Source organism: Camelina sativa, chromosome 10 (genome assembly GCF_030686135.1).
Source record: "Camelina sativa cultivar CO46 ecotype springtype chromosome 10, ASM3068613v1".
In the NCBI taxonomy this organism is placed as follows: domain Eukaryota; kingdom Viridiplantae; phylum Streptophyta; class Magnoliopsida; order Brassicales; family Brassicaceae; genus Camelina; species Camelina sativa.
The window spans coordinates 15,855,343-15,862,196 of record NC_141889.1 but is presented as its reverse complement, the minus strand read 5'-3'; the positions used below and the strand labels follow the sequence as shown (position 1 = coordinate 15,862,196).

At 40.9% G+C, this 6,854-nt stretch overlaps 2 non-coding genes across 2 annotated transcripts; one reads left to right on the top strand and one right to left on the bottom strand.

Annotated features, from left to right (window-relative positions):
* Positions 1 to 372: 372 nt before the first annotated feature.
* On the top strand, positions 373 to 479 carry LOC147936206 (small nucleolar RNA R71). The gene has a single exon (XR_015569711.1). It is a non-coding gene; the product is annotated as a small nucleolar RNA R71 (small nucleolar RNA).
* Positions 480 to 4,342: 3,863 nt separating this feature from the next.
* On the bottom strand, positions 4,343 to 4,449 carry LOC147936205 (small nucleolar RNA R71). The gene has a single exon (XR_015569731.1). It is a non-coding gene; the product is annotated as a small nucleolar RNA R71 (small nucleolar RNA).
* Positions 4,450 to 6,854: the final 2,405 nt, after the last annotated feature.

The window sequence follows — 6,854 nt, the reverse complement described above, 5'->3', positions numbered from 1 at the left end:
TAACCTTTGAATCCTCCTTGGTTTTGCATGTAGCACAACTCAGCAAACTCCCTATCTCCTTCTTGAACTGGAGCTTCTTCTTCACCAATGAAGTAGATTGTCTGTGATTGGCTTAGTAGGATATTGTCAAGCTTCTCATTGACCATCTTCAAATCCTTCTTGTGCTTGTCCTCTTGATCAGTAGATGTGGACCTTATTGTTCTGTCATAGTCCTCATTATAATTTCCATCAGACTGAGCAAGGTTCTCAACCAATTCCCATCCTTCTTCCACATTCTTGTTGAGGAAGTTGCCATTTGAAGTTGTATTAAGAAGCATTCTTATTTTGGGAAGCACCCCTCTATACAAAGTGCTTATAAGGGACTCATTGCTGAAGCCATGGTGAGGACACTGAGTCTGGAATCCTTTAAACCTCTCCCAAGCTTCACAAAAGCTTTCATTATTTCTTTGTGCAAACCCAGAAATTTCATTCCTCAACCTAGCAGTCCTTGCATTGGAGAAGAACTTGGCCAGAAAAGCTTTCTTGCAGGCATCCCATGTGGTTATTGCTCCAGTAGGAAGAGTTTTCTCTCAGAGATGAGCTTTGTCTCCAAGGGAAAATGGGAATAGCCTTAACTTGAAGCCATCTTCACTTACTCCATTGATTTTTGTGAGTCCACATATCCTGTCAAACTCATCAAGGTGATCTAGAAGATCCTCCATTGGAAACCCATGAAATTTTTTGGCTTGTATCATGGAGATCAATCCACTCTTGATTTCATAATTGTTATTGGCAACTGCAGGAGTCACAATACCAGCTCTTTGGTTGTGTGTGTTAGGTGCATCCCCAGCACCAATGTGTCTAGGTCTTTGATCATGGTTATCTTGCTGCTCCATGACTACTTATTCTTCTTTTTCCTGAACTACTCTTCTTTGCTTATGTCTCAAACCTTTTTGTAGCCTGTGGATGTTGTCAATAGGCCTTTGAAGATTGTCTTTTCCTTTTGACCTTGTGTGCATCAACAAACTCGAGTACATACTCGAACAGGTACACGGTCGAGCGTAGGCTTGAGTGGGTGGTCGAGTCGACTGGGAAGTGATGTCTATTTGTATCCGGCTTCTGACTCGATCAAGTGCTCGATCACTACTCGGTCGAGTGGTGGTCGAGTGGGTACCTGAAACTCAAGACAGCCAAGCAAAAGAAGATTCGAGTTCAGTAACTTCACAAGTGTATAAACGAACTTAATCTTAGACTAATAATGATCCTAAATGTCACAAAACAAACTCAAATGGGCAACGACGCCAAATTAAAACTCAAATCTTTTTTGTGGTGGATGAATGAAATGTGAATGTTATGATGATGAACAATGGTGAAAGCAAGGTGTTTCAATTTCCCTTATGCAATTGTAGTATAAGAGGTGTCAATCCAATCTGAGTGTTTGCAAGCAATCAGGATGTGCATAAATGTCTAAGTCAAGCCAAATGTAAAGGATGTTTGTCACTAACAATCCTATTGCAGAATGTAAAATGCAGAAAGTAAAAAGTACTAAGATAGATGCTCAATGTAAAGAGAACAGACTAATCAAAGCTATGATGAACCAAGAACAGAAATAGAAATATGATAATGCAAGTAATGCAAGGCAAGTAATGAACATGACACTAAGAAAATGCAACAGAAATGCAACTAGAATGAGACAAGAGATAAGACAGGACAACTACAAAGCATAAACAAGAATTCTGGGGATGAACTCGAGCAAGCACTCGATCGAGTGTGATGTTCATATATTTTACCTTGTTTTCCCTTAGTCTATTCACAACTTTTGCATCTTTTCCTATCCATTTAGGCCATTATTGTGTAGCTTTAGGACTAATCATGCATTAGAGTATAGTTGCATTGCATTTGCATCTTTTCATGCATAAACAGGTGATTTTGGAGCTTAAGGAGCATTGAAGCAATGCTGAGGAGAAGTGAAGCAATCCTAAGGAGAAAACAAGAGAGTTAAGGCTGTAGAATCAAGGTCCGGAGTCTAACTCGACCGCACACTCGACCACCACACGACCGTGTGCTGAGAAGGACTCGACCGAGTGGAGAATGCACGAGAGAAGCCAGCTCGACCAGCCACTCGACCGAGCACTGGTCGAGTTGACCGAGCCGTTGACTGCTTTGACTTTTTGTATTTTTAGGGCTTCCACCTCATCTCCTATATAAAGCCTTTGTACCTGCAGCCACCAAAGAGTCCAGCTTTTTTAGAGAGTCTAAAACCTAGTTTTTACCTTTTTTAGATTTTATTCCTTTTGCACTTTCTTTTATTTAAGATTTTGTACTTGTTTAAGAAAGAAAGACTAGATTCTTGTATTTTATTTGTTTCATAACTTTCAAAATATCAAGATTTCGAGTTTTATTCCTTCATCAATATTGTAGATCTCTGTTTCATCTTTCTAATGATGCAAGTTTCAATATTTTCTGGGTTTTTGACATATTTCACCATGTGTTCTTGTGAGTAGTTTGCTTAGGACCTTGAGGATGGGTTAGGCTGGGTTGATCTTGTGGTTTATTTGATTTGGTCAAGCTTGATTGTTGTAGATCTCTTCTAGGCTAGATGTTCTTAATGCTGATCCTATATCTGAGAAGGTAGGGTTTGATTTCAAGCATCTTAGCATCACACCAATGTCTAAGGAGCATAGATAAAGCTAGATCTAGAGCTTACCATTAGGCTTGCTAAGAGATTAGAAGTCTTGTTTGGTTTGAGATGTATTGCTTAATGCCTGCTTGTGTAGATTCTTTACTTTGTGAGAACAAGTCTAGAAATGCATAGGTTTGATTGTTTCTTGCCATGAGAGTGGATTAAACATGTCTTAGAATAGTATGTCTAGAGATCAGCTCAAAGTTTGCTTGAGATTTGTTGACCAAGTTAGATAACCACAATGATTAGCTCAGCCCATGAATCCCTCCTCAAAGCCTTCTTTGTTTATTAATATCTTAGTCTAAATATCATTGCTTGCTTGTTGTTTGATTCGTTTTTGCATTGCTCTGTTTTTCTTGTGTTGCTCTGTTTTCACGTTTAGTCTAGCTCGACCACGTACTCGACCTACACTCGGTCGAGTGCTACTCGAGTTCATCCCCAGAACTTGTGTTTATGATTTGTGATTGTCTTGTTTCATTCCTGTTTCATTTCCATTGCATTCACTTAGTTTTCTGTTCATTACTTGTCTTGCATTAGTTCATCAGCATAGTGTCTACTTCTATTCTAGTTTCATTATAGCTTTAATTTGTCTGTTCTGTTTGCATTTAGTATCTTGTTCTAGTTGTTTTTACTTTCTGCATTTCATATTTCATTATAGGATTGTTAGTGACAAACAATCTTTATATTTGGCTTGACTTAGACTCATATGCACATCTTGATTGTTCACAAACACTCAGATTGGATTGACACCTCTTATACTACAATTGCATAAGGGGAATTGAAACACCTTGACTTCTATTCATTCCATACATCATCATTCCATACATCATTCATTCACCACACCATAATAAGTCAGTTTCAATTTGGCTCTGTTGCCCATTTGAGTGTGTTTTGTGACATTTAGGATCATTATTAGTCTAAGATTAAGTTCGTTTAAACACTTGTGAAGTTACTGAACTCGAATCTTCCTTTGCTTGGCTGTTTTGTGTTTCAGGTACCCACTCGACCACCTACTCGACCACCACTCGATCGAGCTGTGATCGAGCACTTGATCGAGCCAGAAGCCGGATCCAATTAGCCATTACTTCCCAGTCGAATCGACCACCCACTCGAGCCTGCGCTCGACCATGTACCTGTTCGAGTCTGTAGTAGAGTTTGTTGATGCACACAAGGTCAAAAGGCAAAGATAGTCTTCAACAGCCTATTGACAACATCCACAGGCTACAAAAGGGTTTGAGACATAAGCAAGGAAGAGTAGTTCAACAACAACAAGGTCAAGCCATCATGGAGCAACCAGCTATCCATGAGCAGAGACCAAGGCACATTGGTGCAGGAGATGCACCCAATACCCACAACCAAAGGGCTGGAATTGTGCCACCTTCAGTAGCAAACAATAACTTTGAGATCAAGAGTGGATTGATCTCAATGATACAAGCCAACAAATTTCATGGGTTGCCAATGGAGGATCCACTAGATCACCTTGATGAGTTTGACAGAATATGTGGACTCACAAAGATCAATGGAGTGAGTGAAGATGGATTCAAATTAAGGCTCTTCCCATTTTCTCTTGGAGACAAAGCTCACCTTTGGGAGAAGACTCTTCCTACTGGAGCTATCACCACATGGGATGCATGCAAGAAAGCTTTTCTGGCCAAGTTCTTCTCCAATGCAAGGACTGCTAGGTTGAGGAATGAAATTTCTGGGTTTGCTCAAAGGAATAATGAGAGCTTTTGTGAAGCTTGGGAGAGGTTTAAAGGATTCCAGACTCAGTGTCCTCACCATGGCTTCAGCAATGAGTCACTTTTAAGCACCTTGTATAGAGGAGTGCTTCCCAAGATAAGAATGCTTCTTGATACATCCTCTAATGGAAACTTCCTCAACAAGAATGTGGAAGAAGGATGGGAATTAGTTGAGAATCTTGCTCAATCTGATGGCAATTATAATGAGGACTATGATAGGACCATAAGGGGCTCCTCAACTGATCAAGAGGACAAGTATAAGAAGGATTTGAAGATGGTCAATGAGAAGCTTGACAAGATACTCCTAAGCCAGTCCAAGTCCATTCACTTCATTAGTGAAGAAGAAGCTCCAGTTCAAGAGTGGGAGCTTGAATTTGCTGAGTTGTGCTACATGCAAAACCAGGGAGGATTTAAAGGCTACAACCAAGGAGGTTTCAAAAACAACAATCTCTCTTATAGGAGCACCAATGTGGCCAACCCTCAAGACCAAGTCTATCCACCTCAACAACCTCAACAACAACAAAACTACATCCCCAAGCAACAACACCAAGTGTTCCAGCCCCAATTGTGTCCCCCACCAGGGTTTCAGACTAACCAAGGCCAGGAACAAGACTTAAGAGCAATGATGCAACAGTTGTTGATTGGGCAAACACAAGGCAAGATTGAGGAAGCCAAACAGTTTGCTGAATTGAATCAAAGGCTCACATCACAGTACAATGATCTGAACATGAAGTTTGAAGGTCTCAACTCCAGAGTGAAGTATATGGAGAGCAACATTGCCTCTACTTCAGCTCCTAAACCCAACCAACTCCCTGGAAAAGCTGTTCAAAATCCAAGGGAGTTCACTGCCAAAGCCATTCATATCGCAGATGAGAAAGTCACTGAGGACAGTGAAGTCCAAGTTTGGAGGAATTCATTAGTTACTGAAGCCCCAAGTGACGTTTGTGCAAAGCAACTATAGTCTGCTATTGCACTCGACCAAGTACTCGAACAGCCACTCGACAGAGTGCATGCTCGAGTGGTCGATCGAGTTGCAGACTCAGAAGCTGTCAAGCCTGCTAAGTACATTCCTCCTGCTTACAAGCCACCTCTTCCATTCCCAGGACATTTCAAAGCACAAAAGATTAAGGAGCTTAGGGAAATCATTGAGAGAAAGGAGATGATGGCTAAGCAACAAGAAGAAGAGAGAGTTTTAAAGGAAGAAGCTGTGGTTGAGGAAGTGTTGGTCATACAAGAGATCACCATTTCTTACCAAGAAGAAGAGAGAGGACCTGCCTTGGAACAGTATGATCCATATCCTCTCTACAAAGATTTTTTGCTTGATTTGTCAAAGAAAAAGGCTGAAGCTCAAGATGAGAAGGATCTTGAGGACCTTGGAGGAGTTATCATTCCAATCAAGCTTAAGGATCCAAGACCATTCTATCTGCCTTGCACACTTAGCTATCTCCACTACAACCAATGCCTTTGTGATTTAGGAGCTTCAACAAGTGTGATGCCATACTCCATAGCACAAAAGCTTGGGAGAACTGATTTCAAATCCACCAACCTTCATATATGTCTAGCTGATGGGTCAAACAAGGAGATAGTTGGAAGGTTGGAGAATGTCCCAGTCAAGATAGGGAAGGCAAGGGTTCACACTGATTTTGTGGTGTTGGAGATGGACAAGGAACCTGAAGATCCAATCATTCTTGGAAGGCCATTCCTAGCCACTGTTGGAGCAGTTATTGATGTCAAAGAGGGTCTTGTGACCTTGAACATTGCTGAAGATATAGCCATGAAGTTTAACATCTATAACCCAACCAACCTTCCTACCATTGATGATCAACCTTTTACTATCAAGGACAAAGGAGGTCAAGAAGGTTTAAGTGGTGAAGCAACTCCAAAGGCTAAGCTCTCCTCTCAAGATGATTCTGTGGAAAAGCTTAAGAGGTCAATTCAAGAGTTGACTAGTATGGTTGAGGATCTCCAAGTTAAGCTGAACAAGAGGTCCTTAAGGAAAGCAAGACCAAGGCTCAAAATCAAGAAGAAATATGGTTTGTGTGTTAAGGGTGAGGAGATCAAGGATCAACTTCACAGTGATCAAGAGGTTCCAGGGAGGATTTCATCACCTCCTTGGTATGTAAACCAAGTCTAAAAAGGATACCAAAGTCAAGCTTAGTGACTTTAAACAAGCTCACTAGGGAGGAAGTCCCTAAGGTATCCTTTGTAAATATGGTTTATTTTCCTTGTAGTTTTGATGTGTTTTCTTTTATGTTTGTGTTGGACAGGCCTTTAGGTGAAAATGTAGTTGGGTAAGGAGAGATTTAGACTTGGAGAAGGAGACTCGCAGGCCCACTCGACCTGCCCACGAGAGGTACTCGACCGAGCTCGAAAGGAATTAAGGCCCATTTGATCTTCAAATCGCTAGAACGATCAAGTGGAGGGAAGAACAAGAAGAAAAATTTTGAAATTTC